The sequence below is a fragment of the Mesoplodon densirostris genome, chromosome 5 (assembly GCF_025265405.1).
Source record: "Mesoplodon densirostris isolate mMesDen1 chromosome 5, mMesDen1 primary haplotype, whole genome shotgun sequence".
Taxonomy (NCBI): Eukaryota; Metazoa; Chordata; class Mammalia; order Artiodactyla; family Ziphiidae; genus Mesoplodon; species Mesoplodon densirostris.
In genome coordinates, this window is record NC_082665.1 from 132617252 (window position 1) to 132634014 (window position 16763).

Genomic DNA, 16763 nt, shown 5'->3' on the forward strand with positions numbered 1-16763 from the left:
TTTTATATACAAGGGAAAAAAGATAAATGTTTACTTTTTACCATAAACAATGCAAGAGCGACAATAATGAAGCAACCTCTTTAGTGTGTTTAAAGAAGTCAGCCTAAAATTCTATATACAGGAAGGGTAAGCTGAGACGAAGTGAGACAGTGGCATGGACATATATACACTATCAAATGTAAAATAGATAGCTAGTGGGAAGCAGCCACATAGCACAGGGAGATCAGCTTGGTGCTTTGTGACCACCTAGATTGGCAGGATAGGGAGGGTGGGAAGGAGGGAGATGCAAGAGGGAAGAGATATGGGAACATATGTATATGTATAACTGATTCACTTTGTTATAAAGCCATTATACTCCAATAAATATGTTTTTAAAAAAGCCAAAAATAAATATTTTTTTAGACCAAAGGAAACTGAGTTAATTCATCATCAGTAGACCTTCACTAAAAGAAATGCTAAAGAAAGACTTTAGGCTGAAGGTAAAATAATATTAGATAGAAACTCAAATCATTAAAAAGAAATGATAAAAATAGCAAATATGTGGTTAAATACAAAGATGATGACCTAATTGTTTCTATCATTATGACCTAATTGTTACTATCTTTAAGGTATTTGATTACAAATTATGAATCCTGATCATTTTTGTAGAGGCTAGTAGCTTTTTGTCTATTTTTAAGTCACAAAAATCTTCAATAAATTGAAGTTCTTCCTAAGAAAGAAAGAAAGAAAGAAAGATATTTGGTTAAATCAAAAATAATAGCAACTAATAGCAACATACTGTGGGATTATAATACGTATATAAGTAAAACCTATGAAAACTATTAAACAAAACATTGGAGAGGTGACAGGATTGGGTTCATTGCAATATGAGTCTCTTAAGTGAAATAGCACACTATTATATGAAGGTAGCTACAATAGCAAAAGAAATATATTGTACATTATAAACTCTTAGCAACAATTAAATCATTTTTTTTAAATGACATGTAGCTAATAAGCAACAGAGAGGGTGAAATGGACTACTAACAATAAATAATAACTCAAAAGAAGACAAAAAAGACTGGGAAGAAACAGATGGGACAAATAGAAAAAAAATAGTAAAATCCTGGGTATAAAACCAACTTCTAACCCTTTATCTACATTATTATATAGATATCAATGTAGGTCACCCAATAGTCCAGATAAAAGCAGAGATTATCAGATTAGGTTAAAAAGCAAAACTCAACTATATAGTTTCTATATAAAATGCATTTTAAATATATTCACAGAGGTAAAATTTGAGAATAGAAAGTATATACCATACAAATACAAATTATAAGAATGACGTCATTAATGTCAGGGACAGTCGACTCCTCAATAAGCAATATTATCAAAGACTAGGAGGAACATTTTATAATAATATCTAGTTTAGTTGATAGTATTGTACCGTGGTTAATTTCTTACTTTTGATAAATGCAACACGGATGTAACATGTCAACATTAGAGGAAGATAGGTAAAGGATAAAGAGTAACACTTTATATAATCTTTGCAACTCTTCCATAAATCTAAAATTATTAGTTTTAAAATTTAAAGGCATCCTGATTGAAAAGGAAGATGAAAAACTCTTTATTCATAGATGGCATGATTAATTCTGAAGAAAACCTTAAAGACTCTACAAACAAGATACAAGACACGGGCTTCCCTGGTGGCGCAGTTGTTGAGAGTCCGCCTGCCGATGCAGGGGACACGGATTCGTGCCCCAGTCCGGGAAGATCCCACATGCCACGGAGAGTCTGGGCCCGTGAGCCATGGCTGCTGAGTCTGCGCGTCCGGAGCCTGTGCTCCACAATGGGAGAGGCCACAGCAGTGGGAGGCCCGCGTACCGCAAAAAAAAAAAAAAAAAAAAAAAAAAAGATACGAGACCCAATGTATGAATTTAGCTAATGTGCTGGACCAAGATCAATATACTAAAATTATTTAATATATACTAGCGATGAACAAGCTGGAGTTGAAGTTTTAAAATACCATTTGCAATACCATCACCGTGTAAAATAGGGATAAATGTGATAAAAGATATGTAAGACCCATATATAGAAAACTACAAACATTGCTGTAAGAAAACAAAGAAGATTTAAGCAAATGGAGAGATTTACCTTGTTTGAGGATTAGAAGACTTAATATGTTTAAGATGTCATTTCTCCTTAAATTTATCTAGCGATTCAGTGCAATACCAAAAAAAAAAAAATCCCAGTAGAAAGTTTTAACAGGAATTGACAAGCTGATTCAAGTATTCATATAAAAATGCAGAGGGCCTAGATTAGCTAAAACAACTTGCAAAAAAAAAAAAAGGCCAAAGTTAGAAAAGTTGTACTACATGATTTCAAGACAGTATGATATTGGCATAAATTTAGACAAATAGATCAGTAGGACAAAATATAGAGTCCTGAAGTAGGCTTGCACACATAGGACCTAGTGATTTTTGACAAAGGTGCAAAGGCAATTCAGTGGAGAAAGGATACGTTCTTCAACAAATGGGCCTGAAAAATTCAACATCCAGAAATGCAAAACAAAATTGATATACAAAGAATGCAAAAAAATAAGTGTTTATTTCTGTTTTAAACCATACACAAAAATAACTCTAGTAGATGATAGACTAAATGTAAAACCCCAAACTATAGAACTTATAAAAAAAAACACTGGAAAAATTCTCTGTGACTTTAAGTTAGGGAAACGTTTCTTACATGCACCAAAATCACAATCCCTAAAAGAAATGTATAAATTGGACTTCACTAAAAGTAAGAATTCTCTCCTGAAAGACATTCTTAAGAGAGTGAAAAGATATGTTTTTGCAAATCACATATCTATTAAAGGACTTTTAAACAGAATATATAATGAACTCTCAAAACTAAATAATAACAAAACAAGACACCCAAACAAAAAATGGGCAAAGGATTTAAACATAAACAGAGAGCAAAAAAATCACCCAGAAGGGGTTCACAATCATTAGTTATTAGAGAAATGCCAATTAAAACAACAAAGAGAGGGGACTTCCCTAGCGGTCCCCTGGTTAAGACTTCGCCTTCCGTTGCAGGGGGTGCAGGTTCGATCCCTGGTCAGGCAGCTAAGATCCCACATGCCTCACAGCCTAAAAACCAAAACATAAAACAGAAGCAATATTGTAACAAATTCAATAAAGACTTTAAAAAAGGTCCACATCCAAAAAATCTTAAAAAAAAAATCACACAACAAAGAGATACAACTACACCTATTATAATGTCTAAAATTAAAAAGACTTGACCATACTAAGTGTTGCTTAAAGTGTGGAGCAACTGGAACTTTCATACACGCCTGATGGGGCTGTAAAATGGTGCCACAAACTTGGAAAACAGTTTGGTAATTTCATAAAATGTTAAACATACACTCATAATATGACCTAGCTATTCCTCTCTCAGGGTTTTACCCAAGAGAATTGAGAGCCTATGCTTTTATAAAGACTTGTACACAAACATTCACAGCAGCTTTATTTGTAATAGTAAAAACTGAAATGCACTCCGTTGTCTACCAACAGCTGAAAGGAAAAACAAATTGTGTTATATCCATAGAATGGAACTCTTCTCAACAAGAAAAAGAACAAGTTGTTGCCCACATGCAAAAAAAAAAAAAAAAAAAAAGAGAGAACCTTGAAATAATTATGCTGAATGAAAGAAGCCAGATCACGAGATTACATAGTATATGATTCTATTTATATAATATTTTAGAAAATACAGAGTAGGGGCTTCCCTGGTGGCGCAGTGGTTGAGAATCTTCCTGCTAATGCAGGGGACACGGGTTCGAGCCCTGGTCTGGGAAGATCCCACATGCCATGGAGCAACTAGGCCCATGAGCCACAACTACTGAGCCTGCGCATCTGGAGCCTGTGCTCCGCAAAAAGAGAAGCCGCGATAGTGAGAGGCCCGCGCACCGCGATGAAGAGTGGCCCCGCTTGCCACAACTAGAGAAAGCCGTCGCACAGAAACGAAGACCCAACACAGCAAAAATAAATTAATTAATTAATAAACTCCTAGCCCCAACATCTTCAAAAAAAAAAAAAAGAAAATACAGAGTAATGCATAATGATAGCAAGTAAATCTGGTTGCCTAAGCATAGGGGATGTGTTGGTGGGGAGGCACAGGAGAAGAATTGCAAAAGAAGCTTTGGGTTTGAAGCAAATATTTATTGTATTTGTTAGGGTGTTGATTTCCCAAGTACATACATATGTCAGAACATCAAATTGTATAATTTAAATGTTTGCAGTTAGTATATGTCAAATATACCTTTAAGAAACTATAAAAATGACACATAAAAATATTTACATAGTGGCATAGAAACTTTAAAATATCTGACTACCTGGTGGTTATTAATCTTCATCAAATTATTACACGTACTCCATAAAACTATGCACATTACATAAATGGGTACATGCAGGATACTTGAGCTCAATTCTAGTATGACATTCCCTAAAGTGGGAAATAAAAGAAGTATACAAATTGGGAAAAAAAACGACTAGACAGATTAGATTTTTTATGGCTTCACAATTAACTCTGTGTTCGGAAAGAAAAAATTCTTTTTGGAAAGTTAGCATCAAAGCTTCCAAATTCTCATCCTGGACTGTGCTCTTGAGTTTTCAGAATATTGCACTTGGATCCTCATCCAAACAAAAGGCACTAAGTGCCTATTTGTGTGGAGTAGACTCTGAACAGGGAGCATGCTGAGTACTGCACACAATTATCTCCATCCTCTAGGAATTTACTGTTTCTGAGAACATGTACAAAGTCAAAATCAAGTAACCTTGTCAAAAAATAAAATAAAATAAATACTCAACACTGGATACGTTGCAGTGACTTATCTTTTCCCTGGTGCCATTAGGTCAGTGTGAGGGCATCAGTTTTGAAACAGATTCACCGGCTTTTGACAAACTAATGTGTTTTATGTGCATTTGGTTAGAGAGCCTGCCTTCACTTTAACATTTTTCACTTTTTGCTCAGGCTTTTAGCTAGATGTACAAATAGCTTTTCCAATCAATTTTGTATTTTCCATGAATATTGAGAGCAGGAACTGATAAACCTGAGGTAAACCCAAGGATTTTTAGGACATCTGTAGTCTATAGACAGAGCACCTAGTACCTAGAGGGCTGGGACAACACATCTCAAGTACCTAGCTCATTTCCTGGTACATGATGAAGGAAGGAATGAATGAATGACTGAATGAGAGGAAGGAAGGAAGGAAGGAAGGGAGAGAAAGAAAGAAAGAAAAAGAAAGAAAGAAAGAAAAAAAGGGAGGGAGGGAGGAAGAGATAAGGGAATGTAATCATTCTTCAGAAAAGTATATTTCCACTTGGGAGATACACATATTTATTAACATGTAGGTTGTTTATCATGTGTGTTAGTTATCTATTGCTGCATAAAATATATCCTCAAAGTTAGCAGCTTAAAACAACATTATCTCACACAGTTCCTGTAGGACAGGAATTCAGAAGTGGCATAGCTGAGCTGTCTGGCTTGGGGTCTCTTTTCAAATATTATAGTCATGATGTCAGCCAGAGCTGCTCAGAAAAGCCTGGGACTGGGACAGGCAGAGCCACTCCCCAGGTAGCTCCCTCAGTGAATGTGAGTGATTCTGGCTCCTGGCAGAACGCCACCGTTCCTCACTACATGGTTCCCCCACTCAGCAGTATGTGTTCCTCATGTGACATGGCATCCGGTTCCGCCAAGAGTGAGTTGTCCCCGAGAACAAGATGGAAGCTACAGTGATTTTTATGACCTAGTCTCATAAGCGACACCTCATCATTTCTGCAATATCTTCTTTGATTCACAGGCCAACTCTATATGGAGCAGACTACATAAGGGCATAAAAGAGTGGAAGGGGAGAGTCACTGGTGGCCACGTTGCAGTCTGGCTACCACACCATGCTCTGGATTCTTTAGAGAATTTCCCTAGCTATGGTAGTATTGACATATGAGCACTGCTTGAGCTCTGCAGAAAGCACCAAGTTCATTATCACCATGGTATTGTGCCCTCAGTTTAGCTGTCTATGTCAACTATAGGTTCTTTTGGTAGATGACCAACAAAAGGGACCTATACAGTGTTACTTGAAGGATCATGAGTCTGCAAAGCTGATACTGTTGGTATTCCACCCAGACCTCCTCCATCCTGAGCCCTTTCACCATTTATGTGCGCTCCTTTTCTGGCTTCAGGTTTTTGTTGTTATTTTTGGTTTTTAGGGTTTATTTTGCCTTTGGCTGCCTGCTTCTGCCACTCTCTTTGAAATACTACCCTTGTGCTGCTAGAGTCACTTCTATTTCATTCACAGAGAGCTAAAAGTGCCTTGGGTTTTATGTCCCCTTGGGCCACTTTTTAGCCAGTTTCCATATGGGAGTGTAAAATCCCAGCTCACTTGTTTTGGGTTAAAGACAAATTATGAGCAACTTAACACTATAGGTTTCCCTTCAGAATAAGACTGACGTGATCCCTGGAGAACTTTGCCCGACATCACACTTTGGTTTAGCTTCATCCTCTTCTTATCCCTGCTTTCCCCACTCCCTGGTTGTTCCTTGCATCCCCGCCCCAAGAAAGAACGTGCACATGAATCCTTGTCTCAGGGTTAGATTCTGGGAAACCTGAACTCAGGCAACTAGGTGCTTACAGTCACAAAGAATAAAAAATTCAACTCAAACGGGCATAAACAATAAAAGCAGTTTATTGGTTCAGAAAATGAAATATTCTTGCAATAGGGGAAGTTCCAATGATCAGTGATAACATGAAGGACATGGTGTCTTTATGTCTCTTTTTTCTCCACTATGTTTCATTTTCAAGCCACCTTTCCTCATGGTGGAAAAATGCCTGCAGCAGCTCCAGCCTTCCATCTGCACGTTATCATCCATAAGAGAAGAGGCAGGCTTTTATGACCATTTATTTGCAAATCAAGAATGATTTTTTCATTTTCTCTCAGAAAACATCTTGTCTCTTCTTGGCCTAAACTGGATGATGTGCCCAAAAATCAAGTGATCCCTGTGGCCCAGGGAATGAACTGGTCTGTGTTACCTGAACCAGTCACTATGGCAAGGTAAACAGGGTTAACTGATTGGGTTAGTCCCACCAGTGTCCGCATCCAATTGAAGGTGAGTCACCTTATCCAGAGGACAGACACCTGCATGTCAACCAATGCCTTGTTAGAAAGTAGGAGTCTGGGGACAGACAAATGAATGCTCACCATACTCACATTGGAGTCTTAGGAGCTGTTGAAGGACCTTGGCTTTGGAAAGAAAAAAAAAGATTCAGGACCTCATTCCCAGAAGAGCACGTGGACTCTCAAAGTTCTACCACCTTAAAAATACTCAGGACGAAGCACTCTTGCTCGGTGTTTCTTCATTCCAAACTTTAAACTCCTCAGAGAGCAAATCTGATTGACACAACTTGATCAGATGTCCAATCACCATGGTCCAAAGGGCAGGATCATCCAGTAAAAGCATTGCTGCTCCAACTTAACTCCTCCATTCCTAAAAAAGGCAGCTGCTTGGCTGCTGGAGAGGCAGCTCCAGTGCTCTTCGGGCTAGGAAATCCATTAGGCTCTGACTGAACTCATCTTCATCCTCAGGGCTGTGTTAACACCATTAGAAGCCCTGAGCCCTGGTTACCATGTTTCCCCAGTCACCACGTAGAATTCAGAATGAAAACAATTCTAACAATAACAGCAATGGAAGGAGGGTCGATAAAACTGTATTTCCCATGACCACAGTTTCAGTGCTTTTTCTCTTAAAAATCTTTTTTTTTTAAAAAAAAGCATTATTAGTACCCTAAACCCCCATTGGGTGTCTTCAGTTATTCAACATGGATCAATCTCATAAAGTTGACTATGGAATTCAGGATCAAGTTCAGTGAACACTGAATAAATAGGGTAGCAGCAGATGGGAGATGCACGGCATGCAAGAGTGAAGTCTCTAAAAGGTATTGCTGAAGCCTTCTGTAGTCAATGCCGGCCCCCCCAATCTTGTCAGACCTCACTTTGCCAGTGTACCCCAGGACCTTCTACTGCCAGTATCAGCAACTCTGTGGCTGAAGGTTTTCTTTAGCCAAAGAAGCCTACTCAGCCTAAACCGTGTCTTGGGCCGTTAAACCCCTGGGAGCAATCCTCAGCCAACAAGGAAAGTGATGAGAATAAGTACTCTCCAGTGGGACAGCTCTGAGGCCATGCCACACGGTCTTCCAGAGTCTTCCAACGGGATTGAATCTCAGTTGACCACAGTGGCTTCTTGCCTTCTCTGACTGACTCCTCCTCTTCCCTTCTGACGATTCTAAGGATCATCTCCAAAATAAACTAATTGCAGTCAAAACATTATCTCAGGATTCTGTGGGAATCAAAGCCAAAGATAGACAGTGTCCAAGGAGAGGCTATAACCAAGGGAAGGCTGTGGTCTTGCCACTGCAAAGCCTCCAAGGGTACCATTTCCTAGATGAATTGATAAACATAGGCTGGGATTCAACCCTACAGATATAGAAACTAGACTTCTTCAGTTCATTGGCAGGATCAGTGTTTAGTGTTAAACTAAGTCCATGTGACTATAGACTATATGCCAGAAATTCAATGAATAACTTTATGGTGTTCCTGGTAAAAGTAAGGTTCTTGTCTCATCAGAGAAAGAATTCAGAAATTAGACAGAGAGATCAAGAAAGTAAATGAGGGTTTATTGAAGCAGGAATACCCTCTCAGAGGGAGAGTGGGCAGACAGGTGAGAAGCTGCCCTGGGTGTCTTTGGCAAGAGGGTATGAGGGGCATGCAAATGAGGGGATGGAATATTCACTGGGGAAGGAGGGGTTTGGGGGTCGTATTCCCTGATTTCATCCCAGCTCCATCTTCCGGAGGGGAGGAGGGATTTTTGTCCTTATTTATCCTTGACTGGAAGTGTCATGGCGCTGGTGCATGATGAGAACTTCTTAGCTGCAAGGCTAATTGTATTGTAATGAGAGCGCAATAACCAACAGGTTACATTTGGACCCTGGAGATTCCCACCTTTCCCCCGTTTCTTTGTCTGCTTCCAGGACACTGATCACCCCAAAATGTGTGGTTTCCTGTCAGTCTAGAAGTTCCTGTTTTTCTTTGTCTGCCCAAGGATGCCCACTGTTAACAAGATTGCTGATTTCCTGCCACCTGGCCCTGCCCCCCTTTCTCTGCTCATACCTAGCTACCTGCCTGCTGCAACAATGGTAAGACAGAGTTTATTCTGGGAAAGTAAGCTTTTCCTTTCTGTCGATAGGACCCCCATCAAGGTGCCCAAAGCTCAGTAAATCATCAGAAATGTGCTAGGTTGGCAGTGATATAGAACAAAATGAAATGCATGTGTGTGGAGCTCTTTATCCAGACCATGGTGAGGTCTGATGCATCTCATCTGCCCCACAATAGAGACCCCGCTGGCCAATGGCCAGAAGTCTTATGACCTCCAGTTTATGTTTAGGAACTCTCTCTACAACAAGGGTAGACTGTCAAGTTGACATCTTCGAGCCCAGTTTTCTATCCAAGTTACCCCTTTCAGCAGAAACATCCCTCCTTCTGATGGAGCATACATACCCTAATGTACCACCACACTTCCTGTGTTGCAGCAGGCAGGTAGCTAGGTATGAGCAGAGAAAGGGGGGCAGGGCCAGGTGGCAGGAAACCATGCATCTTGTAAACAGCGGGGGTCCTTGGGCAGACAAAGAAAAGCAGGAACCTCTAGACTGACAGGAAACCACACATTTTGGGGTGATCAGTGTCCTGGAAGCAGACAAAGAAATGTGGGGAAAGGCGGGAATCTCTAGTGTCCAAATGTAACTAACATGTTGACATTATGCTCTCATTACAATAAAATCAGGCTTACAGATAAGTTCCCATCATGCCCTGATGCCATGACACTTCTAATCTAAGTGAAATAAGGACAAAAATCTCTCCTCCCCTCTGGAAGGTGGATCTGGGATGAAATTCAGGGAATATGACTCCTAAACCCCTCCTTCCCCAGTGACTATTCCATCCCCTCATTTGTAGGCCCGTCATAACCCTCTTGCCAAAGACACTCTGGGCAGCTTCTCACCTGTCTGCCCGCTCTCCCTCCGAGAGTGTATTCCTGCTTCAATAAACCCTCACTTCACTTTCTTGATCTCCCTGTCTTGTTTCTGAAGTCTTTCTGAGATGAGATAAAAGCCTTGCCTCCCCGGGAGCATGTGGGACACGGCGTCCCCTCCCTGGTGTGGGCTCCCTTGATTTTTGCCCCTAGAGGACGACCTGCTTTCCAGTTATGGAATGGGATCCTCATTATTGTCCACAATTTTTTAAAACTTTTAAAAATACCTCACTCTCCTCCAAAAATAACAAGGTAACTCACTATAATGCATAAAATACCACAAGAGAATATAAATAGGAAAAAGTGAGAGGCAATGTAGGTAAAAATCTAGGAAAGGATCCCAAAACAAAGCTAGGAATGATGTTAAAATCAATACAGCAGGCCGTTTTAATTCTAAGTTTTCTTAATACCCCAAAGGGATTAAACCTACAAATATAAACCCACTAGTGGGAATCCCAGTATTCATAGTTTCTGGGTCCTGACATTTGTGCTCTATCTTGGACACAAGGCCTTTTGCTCACCCACACAGGACCACACAGGAGCCTCCATCAAATTAAAGGGAGACTGTCATACAGAGTGAAGTAAGTCCGAAAGAGAAAAACAAATATTGTTTGATATGGCTTATATGTGGAATCTAGAAAAATGATACAGATGAACTTATTTGCAAAGCAGAAATAGAGACACAGATATACAGAACAAATGAATGAACACCAAGGGGGAAAAAGAGGGGTGGGCTGAATTGGGAGATTGGGATTGATACGTATATACTCCTATGTATAAAATAGGTAACATAAGGACCTACTGTATAGCACAGGGAACTCTACTCAGTGCTCTGTGGTGACCTAAATGGGAAGGAAATCCAAAAAAGAGGGGATAAATGTACACGTATGGCTGATTCACTTTGCTGTACAGCAGAAACGAGTACAGTATTGAAAAGCAACTATGCTCCAAAAAAAATTAATTAAAAAAAAATTAAAGGGAGCACAGTTCAAAGGGTTTACAAGCTTTCCTGCCGCCTCGAGTCAAAACAGCAATAAGAAAAGGTGGAGTTCACCCTCCCTCCCCCAATCCCCTCCTGCCAACAAGAAACAGAGTCGAAGAGGTGCCAGGAGAATAAACAGACTTAGTGGTCTCTACAAACAGTGGCTGACGCTCTTTGTCCCTTGAAAAGAATTAAGCTGAAAATATGAATGGCTTTGCTGTTGTTCAAACGAAGGCAGACACTTTCCCCGCTTCCTTCCCTGCCACCACTTTCGCCATTTATTTTCGGGGTGACAATTTCCAGAGCCTTCCTCTTTGATTTTCTTATAATGAAATTCACGAAAGGAGAAGACAGAGAGCTTTTCGAGGAGAATTATAAGCTTGACAGACTCTGGCCGTTTAAACTATTTTAAGTCCTAAACACTTCAGGAGAACGCAGCTCCCCAACAGCAATCACAAAGCAACAAGGGAAGGGCCTCGGCTTTACTGCCAGGAAAACAGATAAAATGGAGCAGCACCATTCCGCCCAACACAAATCTTCCTTCCTTTATTCCACAGGCTGTGCTCATCATGGGTCTGTCCTGTGCTGTTGGTTTCATGGGGCCCGAGGCGGAGCTGTTCGAGAAGCAGCCTCTGGTTCTATCCGCATCCCTGAGATCTGAGGTCTTTGCAGGCCAATAGATGGCCAGTCTCCAGCTGGCTTTCCTTTGTTAGAAAAGATAACCGCGTTTCAGAGATGCACAGAAATCTTACTTCGCAGTCCACGCTGAAAGATTCCTGGGCCCTTTGATTTCCCCACACGGTCTACTGACAGAGGACTGCTCTTTGACATTTAAACTTGACCACTGGTTCGCTGAAGAAGCAGTTATGAAAACCCTGTTCCCCTTCTAAAATTAAAAAATAAAAAAAATAAGGAAGTGAATTGTATTGTGAATGGCCACATTTCTGCAATTGTGGTAAGTCCAGTACCTACCACAGAAGACTAGTATGAAAATTAAAGAAAATAAATGTAAAGTGCTATGTGTAGTGTCTGATACATAGTAAGCACTCATTTACTTATTAGCATTTTCTTGCTTTTTAAAGGAACGTACATTGAGCACATATTCTGTGTCATGTACTGTAATAGACACTTTCTTTGGTACAAAAGCCCTGAAAAATGGGCTTTTTAAATTTTACCTTTTTCTGATTATAGTGTAATACATACTCTTTGAAGAAAACTTAAAAAATAAAGAAATTATAAAGAGAAATTATTTATTTCCTCACCACTCAGAATTAATCACAGTCTTTTTGATTGTTTTGTCCTAATTCTTACCCTTGTGCATAAAATATATGTACTTTACCAAATTAGACTCATACTGCAGATAAATGTGGCTTCCTATATTCATTTAATGCCATAGCATGAGCCTTGTCCCAGTACATTTAATATTTTTGAATAACATTTGTTGTTGGATATGCCATCAAAAAGATGCATAATATTTTACTTAATATTCTGCAAGGTAGCTATTGCTGTTCCAGTTTATAGCTGGGAGAATGGATGATAGGACAGCTGAGTGTTATGCTGAGGCAGGACAGTTAATGGGGAGCAGACCCAGAATAGTTATTATTTTGTACAATTTCCTGTTAAATCCCATTACATACAGATTCTCTTAAGTATTCCTGGATTGCTCCATATTTCACAGTCTAAAATAAAAAGGAGCTACGAGTGATCGGCAATTGGAGAAAAAAAATTGGTTAATTAAAAATTAAATAAGATGCTTAAAATCCTTAGAACTACTAAGTTTTAATGTTTTTTTCCCATGAATTGAATGAATTAGTAATACAGTTTAAATAACAATGAGTTTAACCTTCTCTGTTAAAAAAGGATGAATAAACTATGAAAAATGAAAGGTCACGGTTTTCAAAGGTAAGTGTCTCTCCCTTTTTTGTATACTTTTTTTTTTTTCTGTCTGACAAAATGTTCCGTTAGAGCTAATTGGTCAACATTAGGAAAGTGTGCAAAAGGAATTTCATTCCGTGTGGAAGATTTGGAACTGACAGCAAGAAAAGGAGTTGTTCCGGGTGAAAGTCTGATATTTCAATCTCAATAAAATTATGCAGGACACAGCCCACTGCTGATGGCATCTTCTGTGGAGGCTGCCCCAGAGCCTACAGCTCACTGCTCCTCTTTTCTTGGGTTCTCAGTCTTAGAGAATCCATCACCCCCATCACTTTGACTATTCTCTTCTTAGACGTTTTCTTAATCCAAAAATCAAGCTCTCTTTTGTTCAGACTCCAATCTCTTTTCTTCAACTACGAACTAGGAATTTTCTTGTTTTTAGTTAATTAATTAATTTATTTTTGGCTGTGTTGGGTCTTCGTTTCTGTGCGAGGGCTTTTTCTAGTTGCGGCGAGTGGGGGCCACTCTTCATCGCGTGGCGCGTGCCTCTCACTATCGCGGCCTCTCTTGTTGTGAAGCACAGGCTCCAGACGCGCAAGCTCAGTAGTTGTGGCTCACAGGCCGAGTTGCTCCGCGGCATATGGGATCTTCCCAAACCAGGGCTCGAACCCGTGTCCCCTGCATTGGCAGGCAGATTCTCAATCACTGCACCACCAGGGAAGCCTGGGAATTTTTATTTAGAGGGCCTAGAATGACTTCAAACTCAATGTCTTTAGAAGCAAAATTTGGAGTGTCTTTCCAGCATCACCGTCTATGTCTACACCCTCATTTACCCTGGAAATCTTGCATCTTCTCTGACTCACTCTTCTTCATTGTCCTCTATCCTCAAAGACTAATTCTTATAATTTTTCCCATCCAACTGAAAGACTGTCATACTGAGTGAAGTAAGTCAGCGAAAGACAAGTATCATATGATATCACTTACAGATGGAATCTAAAAAAAAAAAGGTACAGATGAAATTATTTACAAAACAGAAGTAGAATCACAGATACAGAAAACAAACTTATCATTACCAGGGGGGAATGGGGGGATAAATCGGGAGATTGGGATGGACATATACACACTACTATATATAAAATAGATAACCAATAAGGACCTACTGTACAGCACAGGGAACTCTACTCAATACTCTGTAATAACCTATATGGGAAAAGAATCTAAAAAAGAATGGATACATGTATATGTATAACTTAGCTGTATGCCTGAAACTAACACAACATTGTAAATCAACTCTACTCCAGTTAAAATTTTAAAAATTAAATAAAGAAGCTGTGGCACATATATACAATGGAATATTACTCAGCCATAAAAAGAAACAAAATTGAGTTATTTGTATGAGGTGCATGGACCTAGAGTCTGTCATACAGAGTGAAGTAAGTCAGAAAGAGAAAGACAAATACCATATGCTAACACATATATATGGGATTTTTTAAAAATGGTGCTTAAGAACCTAGGGGCAGGACAGGAATAAAGACGCAGATGTGGAGAATGGACTTGAGGACATGGGGAGGGGGAAGGGTAAGCTGGGGCGAAGTGAGAGAGTGGCATGGACATATATACACTACCAAATGTAAAACAGATAGCTAGTGGGAAGCAGCCGCATAGCACAGGGAGATCAGCTTGGTGCTTTGTGACCACCTAGAGGGGTGGGATAAGGAGGGTGGGAGGGAGATGCAAGAGGGAAGAGGTATGGGGATATATGTATATGTACAGCTGATTCACTTTGTTATACAGCAGAAATGAACACACCATTGTAAAGCAATTATACTCCAATAAAGATGTTTAAAAAATTAAATGAAATGAAATTTAAAAAATTTTCCCATCCACAATGGGATCCCGTTGCCACAAAGTCCTGTAATAACATCTGCTCAGTTATCTCATCAGCGCCCCCCTCAGTCCACTCGGCGCACCCCCTTTGCTCTGCTTGTACCGCTGCTCTACGTACGTACCATCAGGGCATCCCTCTGGACGAATCCCCAGTGACTCCCTTTACCAAGTGTAATTTCCTTTGTTGCATTCTTAGAACATTTCCTACTATGGCCTCATTTTGGTACAATCCTATTCTTTTTTATTCTGCTCTGTGTACTTTCTATATTTGTCCAGCGTCCAAAGTCTCAGAGATGACTGCTCTTTCAACTCACAATTTTTCCATTAGTTCACGCAGGTACACAAAACAGATGTTCTCTGAAGACAGGGTTTATTTCCGAGTGTCTCTTCACTAAAGGGCCTGGTACACAGTAGAAATTCCACAGTTATTCATTGACTCATTAAATGCTAAATTCTCATTTTTGAGAGAAAGGAGTAGGTATTGTAGGTACTAATAAACACATCTATCATAGCAATATCCTAGGCCATAGAATAAGTTTTAATTTATACAAATTATAGTCACTAACTTCTTGCATTGGCTCTTGTAACTATTACAGCTGATGCATTGCCTCAGAGCTTATAGGCTGAGAGGGACCCTTGTAGCCTACTCCCCAGGCAAAAATATATTGTTGCCCAGGTCAATGGTGTGGCAGTCAGTGGCAATGAAGTCCCAGCAGCACTGGGTTGGCAAGGATCCAGTGGGCTAGTTCCCTAGTCTCTGCTCATAGCCCCGTTGGCTTGATCGGACTGTGGCTTGTGGAACCTTGAAGAAGAGAGGGAAACTCGCTGTTCTCTCCAAGGAGTGGCTGGTGGGGAGGCCCCTGTCTCCAATGCTCTCTCCCCACTCAACCAAAACCTCCTCCTTGCTTAGTCAATCTCACTTCTCCTGACTATAGAAGAAAGAGAAAATTCATGTTGTATGTGGAAAGAGGAAAACAAATTACATACTGCATCTGGCTTCATTTTCCAAGTTAAATCTCTTACAGATAAGTCAAGTGTTGCTTGAATTTGGCCACTTAGAAGCAAGGGATCAATGGTAGCAGTGAGTTTCGTGTCCAACTCAGTGGTTCCCAACTCTCGGCTGTTTATCAGGGTAATGGAAGGTGAAGGGATGCTGTCAAAGTTACTGATGTCTGGGCCCAAACAACCACAGATAATGATTTTAGCTCGAAAGGCTCAGGCATGTGCATTTTTAAAAAAGCTCCCCAGGGAATTTTGATGAGCATTCAGGGCTGGAAACCATCATTTTAAGATGTAGCAGCAGGGGGTAGATGTATGTGTAAGTTCCTTTCTGTCTTAGGAGTCTATGATTTGACTGAATAAATAAAGTACTATGTCAAAGAAAGTAATTCTGGGCCAGAAAAACATGACTTGGTGGAGAAAGAGTATGTTCTGTGGCCCATATCATTAAATTTTATTATCCCACATAGTAGACCGTAACACAGCTATATGCTTAAGCTACTCTCCTTCCAAAAGTTAAAGGAAACAGGCCTATTGGCTGTCCTATTGGGTTCTGAATGGCCACAATTTACAACACCTAATGACCTTCCATCTCGGGGCTAAGGAGTATCAATATTTTAAACCTAATTAGAAATAGCCTTTGCAATCTTTTCAAGTAGGAAACTTTCAAAATTGAATCAACAAGTAGAAAAGATTCAAGCAGGATATTTGTCAACAAGGACAAATTCACAGGAAATTGACATATTTAATATGAGGGAAAGAAACCACTATTTTCTCAAAATATTTAGTTGAACTCCTTAAGTCCCCTCGAATTCCTGGAAGATTTGTCACTTTCTCCTGTGTTCCTTTCCATTTTCCTATTCAGATAATATGTTTGAATTTCCATATGAAATGTCAGATTACATCACCAGTCC